This window comes from Bactrocera tryoni, chromosome 2 (assembly GCF_016617805.1).
Source record: "Bactrocera tryoni isolate S06 chromosome 2, CSIRO_BtryS06_freeze2, whole genome shotgun sequence".
NCBI lineage: Eukaryota > Metazoa > Arthropoda > Insecta > Diptera > Tephritidae > Bactrocera > Bactrocera tryoni.
The window spans coordinates 76,566,849-76,585,898 of NC_052500.1; the positions used below are offsets into that span (position 1 = coordinate 76,566,849).

The window sequence follows — 19,050 nt, forward strand, 5'->3', positions numbered from 1 at the left end:
TTTTTTCGAAACTATTTTAATATATTTTAAAAATAAATTTAATTTTTTTTCAACATTAATTTCAAATTTTTTCAAAATTAATAAGAAAGTTTATAAAATTATTTAAATTTTTTTTGAAATAAATTTAAAATTTTTTCAAATGTAATTTAATATTTTATCAAAATTAATTTAAAATTTTCCAAATTAATTTGGATATACTAAAACTAATTTAGTACTTTTTCAACTTTAATTTAGTACATATTCAAAGTAAATTTAATATATTTTCAAAATTAATTAAAACAATTTTTCAAAGTGAATTTAATATTTTTTTTTAATAATTTTTTTCCTTTTTTCAAAAGTAATAGAAATTTTTTTCAAAAATAATAAGAAAACTTTTCAAAATTAATTTAAATTTTTTTTATGTAAATTTAATATTTATTTAAAATTTTAAATTAAATTTAATATTTTTTGAAATTTTATTTATTAATTTCTTTCAACTAATTTAATATTTCTTTCAAAATGAATTTAAAATTTGTTTCACTTGAATTTTCAAAAATAATTCTGTAAAATAATAAAAAAAATAACTGCTTAAGAAAAATTTTTGAAAACTGAATTTGTCTAGTAGGAAAAATCGTGGTCAGAGTTGCCACAGAAAAAAGTAAGGTTAGAATAATATTTTAAAATTAAATGTCCATATATAATTTGTATAGAAAAAATTTTTAAAAACTGAAAAATGTAATTTTTCCTTGCAAAAATTTTGTAAATAGAGTTGCCACCTATAAAAGAAATAATGTTTAAAAAAATATTTTAAATTCAAAAGGCAATAAATAAGGTGCTTGAGAAACGTTTAATAACTGAATTTAGCTTGTAAAAATAATGGTGTTTAGAGTTGTTACCTATAGAAAAATAATTCTCAGAGTAATATTTCAAAATCAAGTGGTCATGAATAAGATGTTTAAGAAGAAAATTGAAAACCGAATTGTAAAATTAATAGTGTTCAGAGATGCCACCCGTAAAAAATAATGTTCAAAATAATATTTAAAAATAAAAAGGTCATAAATAAGGTGCTTAAGAAAAAAATGTGAAAGCTGAATTTTGCTTGTAAAAATAATAGTGGTTAGAGTTGCCACTTATAGAAAAATATAAATATTATTATCAAAATATTATTCTGAGATTTTGAAATCAAACAGATATAAATAAAATTCTTTAACAATTTTTAGAAAATGAATTTTGATAGTAGAAGTATTACTGGTTAGAATTGCCACATATAGAGAAGAATTAAGCTCTGATTATTGCTTGTAAAAATAAAAGTTTTTTAATACTCTTCAAACTTATTAACTTTTGCTTTAATACATATTATGTATTATCACTTTTTTGTTTTTTTTTTTTTTTAATTTCATGTCAACAACCCTCACCTTTTTTCCAAAAAATCAATATTTCAGCCAATTAAACTTTTAATTTTGCATTTTTCACACAAAAACGCTGACCCACACTTAACCTCGTAAGTGCCGAGTAAAACCACAAACCAAACAACAACGAAAACCATCAAACTGTAAACTCCAATTAGACGATATGTTGTGATGTTGCGAAGAATTTCGTAAATCCACGCTTGACCGGCCGAAGATGTTTCCTCATAATGATCAATAATACGCATACACAAACATACAAATACCTTAAAATAAAAAACAACGAAAACCTGAATAATGCCGCTGGCGATGCAGTGAAGCGGCGCAGCAGTCAATAAACGCAAATTGAGGAAGAAGAAGAAGCAGAAGAGGCAGCAACGACATTAGACAAGTATGCGAGTGTAGGAAGTGGTGCTGCCGATGGCGGAAGAATACATGTGTTTTTATTGTTTTTTTTTTCTTTTGTTGGGCGCTCGCAAAGTAGCAGACATTAGCCGCCGGCTCGTTACAGCCAATTGCTTAGCAATTATTTGTGCGTGTGTGTCTGTGTTTGTATTAAAACGCGGCTTAATTGTTGGTTGTGAGTTTATGCGCCTGCGTGTGCGTTAGATCTGCATGAGTGCTTAATATAAGCGAATTTACGCCGTTAGATACCTGAAAATGCGTGAGTATGAGTAAAGTTGCAACATTTTTGCGAAATTATCTGACTACTTATGCCACGCAAGTCCTCTCCCATCCCCGCTAATATTTTCGCACCACGAGCCGTACAAATTTCAATTTACGCTTGCAACAAACAACGGGTTACAAATGCAACACATTGCACTTTTGTTGTTTTTGTTGCATTTTTGATAGTTTTTTGTTGTTGTTTTACAGTGTTGAATTAGTTGTTGTTGAAAATTTTTTTGTTTTAATTTTGTTGTTGTTGTGTTACTTTTTTGTTGTTGTTGCAGATTTATGTTTTTGTTGTTGTAGATTTATGTTTTTGTTGTTGTAGATTTATGTTTTTATTGTTGTGCAAGCAAATTTTTGTTTTGTTGTTGTTCTTGTAATAATATTTTGTTGTTGTTGTTGCACATTTGATAGTTTTTGTTGTTGATTTACAGTGTTGAATTTTTTTGTTATTGTTGTAAATTTAGTATTATATTTTTTTGTTGTTTTTGTAAATTTGATATTCCGTGTTTGTTTGTTGTTTTTCTAAATTTTATATTATGTTTTGTTGTTGTAAATTTAATAATATGTTTTTATTGTTGTTATTCTGGTGTATGCTATCGGTGGCATCATCAGCAACCACGAAACCATCAACACAAGCTACAACAACAACAATGAAACTTGCAACAGCAACAACAGCAGAAATAAAAACCCACAACAACTGTCTGCCGGTCTGCCGCTGATGTGTGCAATGCTTTTCCCCTTCACCGTTCAAGGACGTTCAGTTGCACATGCATGCCAACAACAGCAACAATACACACACACATGCACACATACGCACATGCGAAACCGCTAGTTTGCTGCCACTGTCGCGGTGCATTTGTTTGTTGCAAAAGTAGTTGCAATAAAAATTTGTTTGTTTGAGCAAAAAGTCTGCAACAACAACAAAAACGAAAGAAACCTGTTGCAATTTTCGCCTTTTTTGTGTGGTTTTTTTTGCCTTTCGTTGTCATTGTCGTTTAAATATTTCTGTTTTTATGATTTTTTACGTGTTTTTGTTATTGTTGTTGCCTGCTACTCGGCTTGACAATTTTTTTCGGTTGCAGCGTCGCGGTGCAGGCATTGTGGCCGCTTTGCTCACCGCCTTGCTTGTAGCTTTGGTTGGTAATTTAATACGCGGCAAACAAATGAACACACACACAACACGTACATATGTACATACATACATACACACTTACTCAGTTATGTACATTGCGTGTTTGGCGGCGTGCAACATGCAATTCTCAGTGGCACTTATTATTGTACATATTTTGTTTTTGCTTTGTGCGCCACTTGGCGTCCCTTGCTTGTGGTTTTTAGCACTTATTTCGTTTCAGTCACAGTTTTGGTTGCCTTCTTTGCCTTGACTTATTATCGCCTATATAATTTTGGCTAATTATTTTAACAAGCCTGGCATCTCGGTTGTTGACCTAGCGCTGGAGACTCTGAACGTAAACTATGTTTGAGCAAAAGTAGAGCCTATGTTCAGGAAAGTTGGTATGGGAGAAACGCTGGAACATCTCCTCATATTCTGTTTATCATTATGTAGAACTCGCCTTAGATATCTAGGAGCTTCGTTGTTCAAAGGGCTAGGTGAAGTATCAAAATTAGATTAAATTTACTCTTAAGGTTAGCGACTGAACCTCCAACTGTCATTACCAAGGACAAGTAGTACATAATCTAACCAGTATATAATGGGTTGTCAAAAAAGTCTTGCGGTATTTTTATTGATTTTTTTTTTTTTTTGATTGAAATTGAAATGAATTTTTGATGACTCATGCCCAGCTCTTGACCGATGCTACGGCTGCTACTATGCCGGTCTCTTTCGACCAATTCAGCGATTTTATCGCAATTTTCGACGACAGTCCTTCCGGAGCGTGACTCATCTTCGACCACCTCTACACCAGAACGAAAATGTTAAAACCATCGTTGTGCGGTGGAAATGGAAACTGTATCGGGTCCATAAACTGCACAAATTTTATTGGCGGCTTGAGATGCATTTTTGCCTTTAGCGTAGGAGTACTGTAAAATATGCCGTATTTTCTCTTTATTTTGCTCCATGTTTGCGACGCTATAACTCACGAACGACTTAAAAGAAACGACAATCAATCAAACACGTGTTAGCGCGTGAAATCAGCTTTCCAAAAAGGTATAGCAGGTATAGCGATGCGACGAATAAAACTAGAACTACGCACTTTCAGCGCCAACTAGCGAAAATACCGCAAGACTTTTTTGACAACCTAATATAACCTAACATGAAATCTTAAATATAAAAATTTAACTCTTTTTCGTTATGTGCAACTCCACATTCAACTGCTTTGTCAGTTTTTCCCGCATTCGGATTTTAACCACAAACACCACGATACTCACGAGACCTCAGTCCGCATGAGCTGGTTGAAGCGAACTTCAAGCGTTTCTGCTGTCCTACTGTGCTGTGATACCACAATTAAGTCCCCGGTCAGACCTCGTAGCTGAAACTACTACCTCGGAGGATTATTTTGAGGGGTCGTCATAGATTTTGAAGAAGAAATTTTATATTATTAACAGAGTCTTACTATTTTTTTCTACTTAGTAGTTCATGGTTTGTGTCTATGATGAGTCAGAGGCGTAGACTTTCAAAATGTTGTAAAAAGACTTTGTCCATAAAATACTTCTAAAATAAATAATTAATTATTTTGTTGGTTTTAGTTATATTTTTTTTTTTTAGTTGGAAATTATATGGGTAGTGAAGAGTAAGTAAGTGAGCGGTTAGAACTTTGGGCGCAGTTTTGTGTGCTCGGCATAGACCGACCCACGGTTGTGTGTCTTTGATAAATAAGTTTAACTCAGCTGGAGTGGCATTGTTTTAAGAGCGTGCGAAGCAAAACAAAAACAAAAAACAACGAACTGTGTAAAAATATTTTTATACCGGTTTCAATAATTTTTTTTGTGTAAAAAATATTTTATACTTTTATGCAAAAAAAAAAAATTCTTTTAATATTCAAAATGCGCTTAAAGCGTTATTTGATTCATTATTATTAACATCGCATGTTTCTTTAGAGCGCATACCGCGCATAGACAAATTCCAAAAAAAAAATATTGTACGTGACTTTCGAAAACACATAACACATTTTAGGAGAAAAAAAACTTGCTTTTATCACAAATTGTATTAAATCACAGTGTAGGCCAAAAACAGAAGCACACCATAGTATAAAAGATTGTAAATACGATGACAAACATGAACACAGCGATTACACAAAAACGTGTAAAACAGTGCAAAAATAGCGCAAAATACAATAACAAACCGAAACGTAAGAAAAGTAACAAAAAGCGGATGGAACAAAGTAGCGCAGCGCAGCACCAAAACCAATTGATTGGAACCGAAACTGGTTTGACACATCAAACCTTGTCGCACGCTACACGGAGAGGCTGTCAAGCGGCGATGAATTGCCAAACAAAAGTCAGAGTTTTTTGTACTACTTTGTTTTTTTTTTTAAGTTTTTATTTTATGTTTTGTATCTTATTTATTTACATTTTTTTAATTTTTTTTTTTACATTTTTTTATATTTCCTTTTTTTAATTTTTAATTTTAAATTTATTTTTTTTATTTTTGTTTTTGTTATTTGGTGTTGTAAACGCTTTCGGTTGAACTCATTTCTGTCTTGTATTTTTGTTTTACTTTCTTTAAGTTTTTGTTTGGCATTTTTATTTATTTTTTTTGGTCGTTATTTATTTATTTTTATGCGTCATTTATTTCGTTACGCTTTATTAACTTTTATAGTGATTTTTCGTTTCAAATCTAACTCTGACTTGGCAAACATTTCTTCATTTCTTCGGGCGTGAAAAGAAAGGTGTCACGACTATTTTTGCGCCATTGTGCAAATCTCTTCTCGGAATTTTTTTTATTTGATTTATTTTTTTTTTTACCAGAGCAAAACATAGGCCGGGTGGTATTTGGCACGCTCGCTAATCACGCATTTGCTAGCAAAACGTGAGTGCCGTTGCCACGCTCGCTAACTAAAACTGTATTTCACGATCTCTAAAGCAGCCATAACAGCTGATAAATAATACGAGGTCAACCGAATGGCGAAAAGTGTAGTTTTCGTATCGATATATGTAAGTTACATCATGCCTTACTTTGTTATCAAGGCGCGATAATTGCAACAAAATTCTTCGTGATTTTTGGCACTTTTTGAAAAATCCACTTCATTTAAAGATAATTCTAGGCTTCAGTTAACATACGTCAAGGCCTTGTACAGATAAACCCCAAATGAAGAGCGACATAACCTCAATTAATCCACATATTTTACAAGTACATTTTCAGATCTATGTATGTATATGGTTAGCAAAATTATGCAACAACCTCGTGCCACATTGTCATGTCCTTCTTGAAATTACGCCGACACTTTGGCACATTTCTAGGCGACTGTCAAATTACCGAATTTGGTATTTTCAGTGCGTTTGCACCGGCGCACGGACGTGCCAGGCATTACCAAAAATTGTTGTTCACGAAAAATAAGTAAAAATTTAAGCTAATTATGCGCATATTTGTTTTTGTAAAACAGCGTTTGCATGGCTTCCACTTTGGGGGTTTTATATTATTTTCCGGTGTCTTTTTTGTTAATTTCCAGTGTTTTTGTTACTTTTTCCGTTTTTTCTTGTACTTTTTGTTGGGTGTTGCGGTAAAAGAACTTAGCAACAGGCAGTTTATGCTGTGTGGTTTTGGAAACTGAGTTGTATTTTTATTTCTCGAAAATATATCTGTTTTACTAGGTACCCTCTAGGCACTCATTAAAAAAGTTTTTTCAGAAGATTGCACACAATTGTCGGTTATAGGTTGGCTGGCTGTCCTAACAATCTCTAATGAAAATAGCTGTTGGTTGTAATAAGGAAATTTGTTTTAAGAATATCTGTAAAGTTTTGTTTTTGTAGTTGCTGAGTAGTCGAAGAACCTTACCAGCTCATAGTTGAATAGTCGTATTGAACACTATTTAGCGGTTGAAAATTGGGCATGAAGATTTTATAATCCTTGTTAAATGAAATTTGGGTGAAATGTTTACAAACTAGTTCAAAACTAGTTGTTTTCAGACTAGTTAAATTAGGACCAGTTAATTAAAATCTTTGGAAGCTGAATTACATTTTTTTTGTAAGTTGATTTCGAAGTAGTTAACTTCAGATCAATTTGTAACCAGTTTTATTCTTTATTGGCGTAGACACCGCTTATGGAGTTATAGAATACCTTAGGGTCTTAAAAATGTCTGATAGAAAAACTGTTTTTTTCTAAAATGTATAAGAGTTTATGACGGTATATGTGTTTGAAACGTATTTTCTTCTTGTTATTTTATTATTGCCAATAATAATTTTTCTAGAAAATGGTTGCAAATTAGTTAGACAGATTAAATAAGTTCCTCTGTTTCAAAAATATCAAAAAGTAAAGAACTGGTTCGAAACTAGTTCTTGTCGGACTAGTTAAATAAAAATCAGCAATTAAGTTAGTAAGGTTAAATAAGTTTCTCTGTTAGAAAAATATCAAAAATTAACGAACTAGTTCGAAACTAGTTACTGTCAGACTATTTAAATAAAAATCGGCTTGTATTTATATTCTACTTTTTTTTTTTGAAAATATGTATGCTGTATGGCTTTTTAAACTGAATTTTGCTTTACATTTTTCTTTAAGATTATATTTAATTCCATTGAAGGTCCATATTTGGTACCAGAAGGGCGTAAAGTAACAAAATTTTCACTTATAAACTAAAGGTCCTAAAATTCACTAATGAAAACAGCTCTTCGTTGTAATAGATAAAATGCAAACATTACAAATTACTTTGAAACTAGTTACAACGGACTGGTTGAAAACTAATTATTTTACGACCAGTTGGGAAGCTCAAGTCAGTCTGAAATAAGTTTGCTACCTAAAAAGTATTTAAAACTATGTTAACACTTTATTTCGATACCACTTACTATTGCTCTGGTTGCAATCTAGTTATATAACGACCAGTTTGGAAGCTGAAGCCAGTCTGAAATAAGTTTGCTACCTGAAAAGTAACTAATTTTTTGTTAATTAACTACTTCACAACTAGTTACCAACAGATTGGTTCCAAACTAGTTGCATTACGACCAGTTTTAAAGCAGTTTCTTTTGAACCCAGAGTTAAGTTTATCTTAAAAATGAAACCACCAGAGTCAACTTACGACAAATATCAGCAAACCACGTAAAGCTCGCGCTCGATTTCCTACTGGTTCCACACGCACATCAACGCATGCCGTTGCGCGTATGCGTGTTTTCATGTCAATGCGTAAAATTTATCACCAACTTGGGCGCGATAACATGCCACGCGAGCGGCCAGGCGGTTTGAGGCAATCACCAGCCATTGCGGTCTATACCATTTTGACATTGACTATGATGCAAGCACAACACGCACACAGAGACAAAAAAAAACATTCGCGCCGTGCGTGCCTCGCCACAATTGCACTAATTCCGCGCATTCTTCGCGTTGCTTTGAGTTTCTATGCATTTCTACACAAATATTTGCGCCGCAACTTGTGTCAACAAGCCGTTGTTGTTGTTGTGCTTGTTGCCACCGCATGCACCTAGCTCCACCTCCTGCATACATACAGTTATTGCTACCTGCCTGTTTGCCGCACATCCGCATTTTCTGCTGCTCTTGTTGTTATTGTTTTAGTTGTCTTCAATTGGAATTCTATAGAAAGTAATGTGTGGCATTGGCAAAGCGGCAAGGTTTCAATGCTCATCAACTCATCGTTGTTTTAATGCGATTTTACGATTTACGATGAAGCGTAACAATAACAATGCATCAAGTTTTCCACCACAATGCCATGCCATAAGGTAGTAGGAAGTTTGTCTTGCTCGGATTTGGATTTCGTCTTAAGTGGCAAGCAGACAAGGCCGTCGGTTGTAATTCCGGCTTTCTCTTCCACCACCTTACACGCTCCCTCAATCCTCGTCTCTTTTGCCAACTCTCTCCTTGCCTTGCTCGTTCCGCTCGTTCTGTGTCTACTCGTCTTGCTTGGTTGCTCTTGAATTCATTTCTGTGGGACGTTTCCATTTCACTGCCTGGAATTGCACTTAATTAAAAGTGAAATATTCTTCCTCCATTCTTCTCTACTGACAACTATTGAAGCTCTGCCGCACAAATTTCGTTATGCGTAGCTATGTCTATGGGTTTGTCTGCTCTCTTTGCATATCTGTTATTAATTAAAACTTTGCTCAGATTCCTCAACGACGTGAATTTGATTATGCCAACAGCTGTTTGCTGATTTTACGCAAAAAACGGTTAATTTAATTGGGAATTTGAGAGTTTCTTTGCTGTTATTCGCTCCTTATTAGACTTTCTTGTGCTCGGAGACAAAGTCTTCTTCCTAGATTACACAAGAAATTGACATTTATAATGATTTATTAAGGCATGCAAGTTCCTGCAGCATCTGTTGTTAGAAGAGAGGATATTTTAAATTAAACTAATGTGACATTCGGATTGAGGCTAATTAAGTCTCTTTTTTGCCATATATGTGCACGTACACCCCTCCGATCACAGTGAAGCATTGCCTCAGTCCGCTATAATAAGTTCGAAATCATATGGAGTTTCAGTTAATGCGGCTTACCCTAGTAAAATTGCTCAGGGCGGTATTATTATGCCTCCCATATTTTCTTTCAAATCGGCTTAAATAGAAGTAATATTTATACCTCTGTTCTCGATTCCGAATTTCATGAAGGACCTCCGAAATAATCTGCCTGGCGGTGGGGAAGATTTTGTGCTCGAAGCACTGGTCAAAATTAAATTATTAACACAAATCTTATCCTTCGAACATCACCTGACAACTGCAACTAAAAAGTTCGAACAAAAATTCAGCCATTTCGGGAATGAGGGGGCCCCACTAAATCAAGAAATTCTTACCTAAACATTCATATCTGCGAAACTATTTGCTGCATCTATTTAAAATTTTCTACGAAAATTCTCAAGTTAATGGTCATTCAAAATACTCGTATTTACAAAAAACTATCGATGTTTTGAAATTAACGACTGCGTATAACACCCCCTTAAACCCTCTAGACCTTGTATAAGAACTCTTTGATTGCAAAAGCTTCTATTGACAAATTTCAATCGGTGTTTCTAATATACAATACTATAACTATTGAATCGGTTGTCAAAGGCAACTATTTTTTCCTTCTCATTCTTTTATTTTGTTTTTATTTGTTGGCGCTCTCAGCTTTTTAGTTCTTTCTATCCTTAATAATACTATTCATGTTTTGTACTCTAATGTTTGAAGTGATCAGGGGCGCTTGGCCGACTTTTAACTTCCATATTGTGGTATGTGGCTATCAAATCTTAAATTTTTTTGTAATTTCGATATTGTTTGAAATATTTTTGAAATCGAATACTTGCTTCAGTTTTCGAATATTTTTAATTTCGAAATCGATTTCTTTTAGTTTTCGCTTTATTTTAGTTATTCCGAAATTATTGTTAAAACTAAATAATTGTTTTAGTTTTCAAAAACTTTCAATTTCGAAATCGAATTTTTGTAATTACGAGAACGAATTATTTCTTTATATCTCACTTTCGAAATTTCGAAATTATTGTTGAAAAAACTTTTTCTAGTTTTTGAATATTTTTAGTTTCGAAATTAATTTCGAAAATGAATCATTTCTTTAGTTTTAAGCTTTTTAATTCGCAAATTATTTAAGAGATTTTCGGAAAATCTAAACCGCATTATTATTTTAGTTTTTAGTTTATTTTGTTAATTTTTAAAATATTGTTGCTATCAAATTATTCTTTTAGTTTTCACCTTTTTAATTTTGAAATTATTTGAGTGATTCTTGAAAAATTTAAATCGAGTAGTTTGTTTCGTTTGTAGTTTATTTTAGTAATTTCGAAAACATTGTTGACATCAAATTATTGGTTTAGTTTTCACTTTATTGTAATTTCGAAATCGAAGTATTTTTTATATGGCACTTTCGATCTTATTTTTGAAATTTCGAAATAAAATAATTGTTTACTTTTGGAATGTTTTTAATTTCGAATTATTTTTTTAGTTTTCACTTATTTAATTTCAAGATTATTTGAGTTTTTTTGAAAAATCGAAATCGAATTAGTTTTCAGTTTATTTTGGTAATTTCGAAAATATTGTTGGCATCAAACTATTGTTATTGTTTTTGAATTTCTATAATTTCGAAATCGAATTATTTATTTATATCTCACTTTCGAAACTATTTTCGAAATTTCGAAATCGAATTATATAATTTTTTAAATTATTTACATTGTTTTTTTAATTAATTTTGCCTATTCGTTGTTAAAAAATTTTGTAATCAAAATCTAATAATTTTTATATCTCACTTTCGAAACTTCGAACTCGAACTGTATAATATTTTTTTTTGTCCATTAATAGTGCTTTGTCTGTGTGTGCATGTACTATTTTGAATTAAATATTTGATTTTTTATTAAATATATATAATATAATATTTAAGTTTATTCTAAAAAATTTTGAAAACTATAATGCATGCTTTGCTCAAAATCATCTTTTTCATTTTATTTAAGTTGGCCTATGTCAAACTCATATTGCATTCTTATCTCTCATATCCACTAATTTGCCAACATTTTATTTTACTCTCTTTCTAGGTGAGTCTCAAAACCTCCATCAAAAGTGTATTACTATTTCAACTAGCGCTTTAGAATGTCTGGCGCCAAAGGGTAAGTGCCGCAACAACAATAATAACAAACGAAAAAATTAGCCTTTCTGAAATGTAGTTCGAAAGTTGAATGAACTGTTGCACCATTCACCACAAAAAAAAAACGTGAAAATTCCTGCTACTCACATTTCGCCTTGCTGACATGCTGACAGCTGTATATTTCTTTTTGGTTCAGTTTTTTTGTTTTTTTACACACCGACTTTAGTCTATGTTGCCAGTCACTACTGAACTACTTCAAGGGTTTGCTTAGTTTTTCGAAGCTATCGCCAAAAAGAAGTACTAAGAAAAATTACAAAAACCAGGAACAAAAGCGGTTTGATGACCGAAAAAAGATAAACAAATATAAACTGATGAAAAAAGTGTTGGAAAAGGTACAAAAAATATTGAAGGAGCATGCTGAAGTGTTAGAAAATGCCAATTTTACATACAGAGTTCGCCAACTAGTTTAGTTCGCATTCTATTTTATGCTTTGTGGGTGTGTCTGTTCAAAGGGAATGCAAATAAAAGCAGGAAAAAAAGGTACAAATAAAAAAAAAAAATGTATATATTAAGTGCGTGCTTTGTATCACTTCCAGCTGCCTATTTTAAATATGTATGAACCTATATACTTCGTATACACACACACCCTGCATTTACATTATAATGCCATAATGTCTATTTCTAGCATTGCGCATGTTATTTGCAAATCAAAAAAGTTCGGCTTCAAATAACATCGCGCCATTTCGGTTGGGAGTTGTATGCCCAGCCACAAAGGATATATACACATATTACAATATATGTAGAGCCCAGTACCGTTACTTCCGCGTTTCGTAAAGTTTTCACCAAAACTGTACAACTTTCAGTTGTTAGCGCCAAAACGCCTACATGTAGGCAATGTTTTTGAATTATGTTTTTGTTTTTGCTTTGTGCTTGTTTTCTTTGCGCCGCCAACTTGTCGTGCCAAATAATAAATTGTCTACATTTTGCTTACTAATGCTTTGTGTTAGCCTGTCAGCGCTATAAACGCACATTTTTCGGTTTTTCTTCAGTTTTATTTTTGATTCACTTTTGTGTTCTTCCTTTTGTGTCCTTTTTTGTTGCGTGCGCTGTTTGCGGCTTCGCATGTGGTCGCATACGCCGTTTGCTGTTTACCGCTATCCACTGCTGGGTCAATAAGCAGTAATGATTCAGTACACGTGCTCCAACGACTGTTCTACCACAAGCCACTGGGTATTTTATGACAATCTATTTTGAGTCATTACATACATATGTATGTACATATGTATGTATGTACATTTGTTAGTTAAGAAAGAGGGGAGAAAAATTAAGGGTATTTAAACAATAAAGAAAAAAAAAACATTAACTTCTGCTGCACCGAAGCGATAATACCCTTCAAGTACGTATTTCTTATAGCATAAAATCAAATAATTCTTTTAGCTTTGGAATATTTTTATTTTCGAAATCGAATTATTTTTTTAGTTTTCACATTTGGTTCAGTAGTTTTCGTTTCCAAAATTTTGTAATTTGGAAATGGAATAATTTTTTTATGTCTCAATTTCGAAATCATTTTCGAAATTTCGAAATCGAATTATTGTTTTAGTTTCCACTTTATTTTTGCTATTCGAAGTTATTGTTGAAATAATATAATTGTTTTGGTTTTCGAAAATTTTTAATTTCGAAATTGATTTTTTTTTTGGTTTTAATTTTTTTAATTTATTTATTATTATTATTATTTATTTGAGTTATTTTCGAAATCGAATATTTTTTTTTAGTTTGCAGTTTATTTTGATAATTTCGAAAATATTGTCAACATCAAATTATTGTTTTGGTTTTCGAATTTTTGTAATTTTCAAATCGAATTATTTCTTTATATCGCACTTTCGAAATTATTTTCGAAATTTCGAAATCGAATTACACAGTTTTTTTTTAAATTATTTCGGATTTTTTTTTAAATTTATTTTGCCCTTTCGTTGTTAAAAATTTTTGTTTTTCAATTTTTGTATTCGAAATCGAAATTTTTATCTATCAGGTTGTGGGGAAATTTTTTCTCTATTGTAGGATTTTGTTGCACCATAACTTGTAACAAGTTTCGCCAAGAAATCCTTGCATAAACAATTTTTTCCATACAATATTTGTGATTTTTTTCAATTGCCATACGCTCCTTTTTAAACTGGTCCGAGCGCGGCGGTTTCAAAATTGTTTCTTATTTTTTTTTTTAATTTATCTTTTACTCAACTCCATTTTTAGTTTTAGCTAGTCAGCATGATTTATTTCTTTTCTTTCTTCTTTTATTTTCTCTGCTTAATTCGACAATTTATCAAAAAGGTGCGCTTTAGGTAATTGCCATTTTAATGGCTCTAAAAATAAGCCGTTCCAATTTTTATTGGACACTTCTTGTGCTCTTTAACTATTCGCAAATAATAGCTTTATGACACGTTTTTTTTTTTTTTAACGAGCCAGCGATATTGCGTTGATAAAAGGTGGAAATGTTATTGCGTATTTTTTCTGGAACAAAAAATTAATGAAGAAAAAATGCCATCAGGCCTAAAAACTTTTAATATAAGCAACTTTAATATTTGACAAGATATGTTCAAGAAATTTTGTATGGCGTATTATTCAAGGCAGCACTATAATCTCCCAAGAAATTTTCCAAATCGGACTACCATAGCATATAGCTGTCATATTAACTGAACGATCGGAAGTAATTGCTTGTATGGAAAACTTTCTCATTTGACGAGATTTCTTCACAAAAATTGGCATGGATGAATATATAAGACTAAGCTATAATCTACTAATAAAATGTTCAGATCGGTCAACTATAGCACATAGCTGTCATATAAGCTCACTTTTCAAATTAAGTTTTTGTACTAAAAACTTTTTTATTTGACACGATATCATCATGAAATTTGGCACAGATTCTTTTCTAAGGCAACGCCAACAACATCTGAAGATATCTTCCGTATCGGACTAGCATATACATATGTATGTATGTACATAGCTGCCATACAAATTGAACGAACGAAATCAAATGCTTGAAGGGAAATGTTATTCATTTGACGTGATATCTTCACAAAATTCTGCTTGGATTATTCTCCAAGGCAATGCTATAATCTACGAATAAATGGTTCAGATTGGACCACCCTAGTCTGTAGCTATCATACAAAGTATTCAAGCAAAGTTAAGTTCTTGTATGAAAAACTTTTTTATTTGATGAGATATCTTTACGAAAGTTGGTGTAGCATATTTTCCAAGGCAGCGCTATAATCTACCAAGAAATTTTCCAAATCGGACCATAGCATATAGCTGTCATATAAACTGAACGTTCGGAAGCAAGTTCTTGTATGGAAACTTTTTTATTTGTGAAGTGAACTACATATAGCTGCGGCGCTACCGAAGTTAACTTTTGTTTTTGTTTTTTATTAATTTCAGTTTCTTTTTACAGTTCACTTTATACATATATAATATTATTTTTCCAAGAAATAACGTTTTCGAAAAAACAAAATAAATCCGTTAATGACAGGGTAACCCATGCCTTTACGTACATACATACATACATTATCGTGTATATAATTAAATACAAATTATTGTATTTTTTGCATATTTTTTCTTATTTCACTTTTTGAGTTCAACGCCACTGAAGCTGCATAGTTTCTACCACACACAGGCACCCATACAAATGCGCACAGACAAAGCGAATTTTACTTGGAATTTACTTAAAGTATTGTTCAACCCATCGGTTGGCAGTTCCATCCAAAGTAAACACTGTTAATTTGCGCACATCACTCACTCAACAACCGAAAAGTAAGGCAACTCAACACACGCACTCACTCATACGCACTCAAGAGTGCACGAAGCCTTGACTGATTGACGAATTCGGCTGCGCTAAACTGACGTTAATGCGTTAAAGCGACCGAATATCGATGGCAGCTTTGTCTTAATAAAAAAGTAAATCTTCGCTGCAAATTTTGCGCATTTTTTGTTTACTCACGTATTTATATTTGTTAGTGTGTACTTTACTCTGTGCTGTTTGCCACAATTCACGGTCAATAACATCTTTATTAATATTTGCTAAAGTTTTTGAGCGAAATTGTGCAATTTTGTTTGCGCAGCTCTTGACGGCAACATTCCGTTACGCATTACAAGCACACATACTTACATGCATAAAAAGTCTCTACACCAAACGTGCTCCAACGTTGTGCTTTTCTTCGCCATCTCCCGCTTCGACTCCACTGCACTCGTTCGCTTGCGCTGTTTATCTGTTCCGCTCGTTATTTCCAAGTGTCTGACTGATTGAATGAATGAATAACGCAAGACTTGACAGTGTCGCGTTTTTGCTCCGCACTTTTTCTTCACACCTTCATGTACAATCAATTGTTGTAATTGTTGTCGTTGTTCTCGCCTCTGTTCTGATCATTATGTACGCCACATTTGCCATTGCCTGCCGGCTTGTAATAAGTGTATTGACATTTCTTTTGTTGTTGCTATAATTATTATCATCGTTTTAATGTCTGTAGATTTTGCGCCTTCCTTCGTCGAGTTGTTTTAAGTTGGTGTTACTTTTAAAAAATATTTTCTTGTATAATTTCGCTCAGCTTGTTGTCGGTGTGTTAACTTGTCGTTTGAAGTGTGTTTCAATTGAGTTGTTTTGGAGATATTTTTGTTTGTAGCTTGGTGCAAATTATTTAAAAATCTATATTTAACGAATTTAAGCGGCACATATAGGAGGATGGTGGCACTGCAGCAGTGGATAACATTTTGTGCGAACAGTTTTACTGTTTATTCTTAAAATATGTATAAATATACCCTTTTTAATTTTAATTGACTCTGCTCCTTTCCTTTCTTTCTTTAAGTTCCTTTAAATCGAATTATTTAGGATGTCATACAACGTTTCCCCCCTTTAAGGTTACAATTCTGTTATTTGTGTTGACTTTTACTCATTCTGTAGAAATTTTAGCTGCAATTCAAGTTCTACTAGCCGAAATTGTTATTCTAACCAATTCTTGATCGCGATCCAACGTTGAATCATTGTACCCTATTAAGAAAAATGTGCAATATATGCCGTTCTTCGACGCTTGATAATTTACTATGTAAGGTTTGTGCCACTTATTTTGTGTTTTATCGTAATATCTTTATTCTGTATTGCTGGTTTCGCTTTCTCTCGCCTTCGAAGCACCTTTTTGCCATAAAACCATAGTGAGATCATGTGTACAATAATTTGTCCGTCTTCAGTGAAGCATTGCAGTCTATATCTAATGCTATATAACATATTTTGCTATACAAAAAGGACTCAGCTTGCTGTAGGTTTACGATAGAGCGGTGTTATCTTAGCGGTTTCAACAGTGAAACATTTATAAACGGGAAGAATATGGGTATTCGGGATATATCTAGAGAGAAGTAAATAAGTCTAGGCTATCTGATATGCTTCCACCATAGTTAAAATAGATATCAAGCCACAATAAATAACATAACCTAAAGCTAACCAACATAACCTTAGAACATTGGTTTTGTTTTTTTTTCAATTTCTAAGCCATTGAGACATTGTTTAAATAACACATTTTTATTTTAACATCAAGAATCAATTCCAACTGTATAAATAAAATAAAAATATGTAAATATGTTTGAAACATAATTAAAAATATCATAATACTTGCTAACGATCCATGCACACATAAATATGGACTTCCTTATAACTCTGAACAAAGGAAGTAGCCAAGGTCGTGGCAAAGTATTGCTTGAGTTAAAAATATGAAACATAGCAGATATATGTATGTATAATATGTACATATATGTATACTTTTGATACATATATAGTATATGAATTTATAGTAAATTATATATTTACGTTTGTGGCAATTGAACAAAATAAAATTTCTGGAAGTTAGCAAAGCTTACTTTGCCTAATCAAGTGTATAAAGATAAATAACAATAACAAAAATAAAATAATATTTTTCCATAATTGTATTTCCGTTCAAAACAGAAGTTGAAAGAAGTGTAAGTTTCAAATATGTGGAGGTTTTGAAATACATTGCGACAAGAAAGCACCCGAAAATTGTAATTTAAATTCCCCATGTAAATCATTTTTCAAAAAAATATATTTTGCTAAGTTGGTAAGACTGTCCTTAATTACTATGCTAAATTTGAGCGCGATCTGAAATCCAATTTGTTTACAGCAGCTGCTTAAGTCGGTACACCGCAGTAGTGCTTTGCGATTTTTACAAGGGATAAAAATATTGAATGAAAAATTTGTCTAATTTTTTTTATTTTTAATCAAATTTTGTGTGCGAAATCGTTGCCAATGTTGGAAAAAGATATTAAATTTTATCAGAAACACAAGCCTTCAGACGGTCGAGAGATCGTTGAAGACATGCTTCGATCTGGATGACCTTCGACTTATTCAGCTGATGGAAATATTAAAAAAGGGAAGGATATAGTGCTTGAAAATCGGCAGGCAAGTGTTAGAGAGATGAAAAGAGAGCTCAATATCTCTCGCGAGTCCGTTCGAGTGATTTTGGGTATGAAACACGTTCTTGCTCGACTCGTCCTGTTAAAGCTAATATTTTTCATAAAGAATACTGTAAACATATTTCTTTGGACATGCTTGATCTTGCGAATCCCAATTCCAGATTCATGGAGAGCATTAAAACTGCCAATGAAACATGGGTTTATGAGTTTGACATGCAAACAAGTCAACAATCATCGGAGTGCAGTGAAAAAATGAGTCCAAGCCAAAAAAAAGCCACTCAAAAGCCGCTCAAAAATCAAGGTGATGCTCATGGTTTTTTACAACCTTCGTGGTTTGCTGGATGATGAATTTGTTCCGAACGACAGACGATCAATAAGGAGTTTTATTTGGCCTTATTGAGGCGTTTACATTGAATCCATCAGCGACCGTTTAGTTTGTTTCCATGTGATTTCTTGTTTTCCAAATTGAAATTGCCGCTGCGAGGAACCCGAACTCAGTCGATCGAAGAGATAAAAGAAAATTCGCTGAAGGTGCTTAAGGTCATCCCAAAAAGTGCTTATGAAAAGTTCATTGCATCTGGTGTGAACTAATTTGAAGGACTCGAAAAAAGTATTGATGAATCATTAAATATTTTGCGTTTTATTTATGATTTCCGGGTACCTTTCTGTCACAATATACAAACATTTGATCAATATATAGAATATTTGATTACCCTGGCCGTATTATTTCGCAGAAAAAAGTTTGGGATGACGTTTGTGTCATCGTTAAAGGTCTTGCTAGCAGAAGTAAACTAAAAACTTTCTCAATCGGAAGTTGTCATGCACCTCTGGACTACTTTCGATTTATTTCTCTGTG

At 32.6% G+C, this 19,050-nt stretch overlaps 1 protein-coding gene across 8 annotated transcripts in view; it reads left to right on the forward strand.

Moving 5' to 3' along the window:
* The window catches only part of LOC120769762 (protein FAM102B), a 184,987-nt gene that overhangs the window by 27,450 nt on the left and 138,487 nt on the right, over positions 1–19,050 (forward strand). The gene's annotated exons all lie outside the window — the stretch shown is intronic.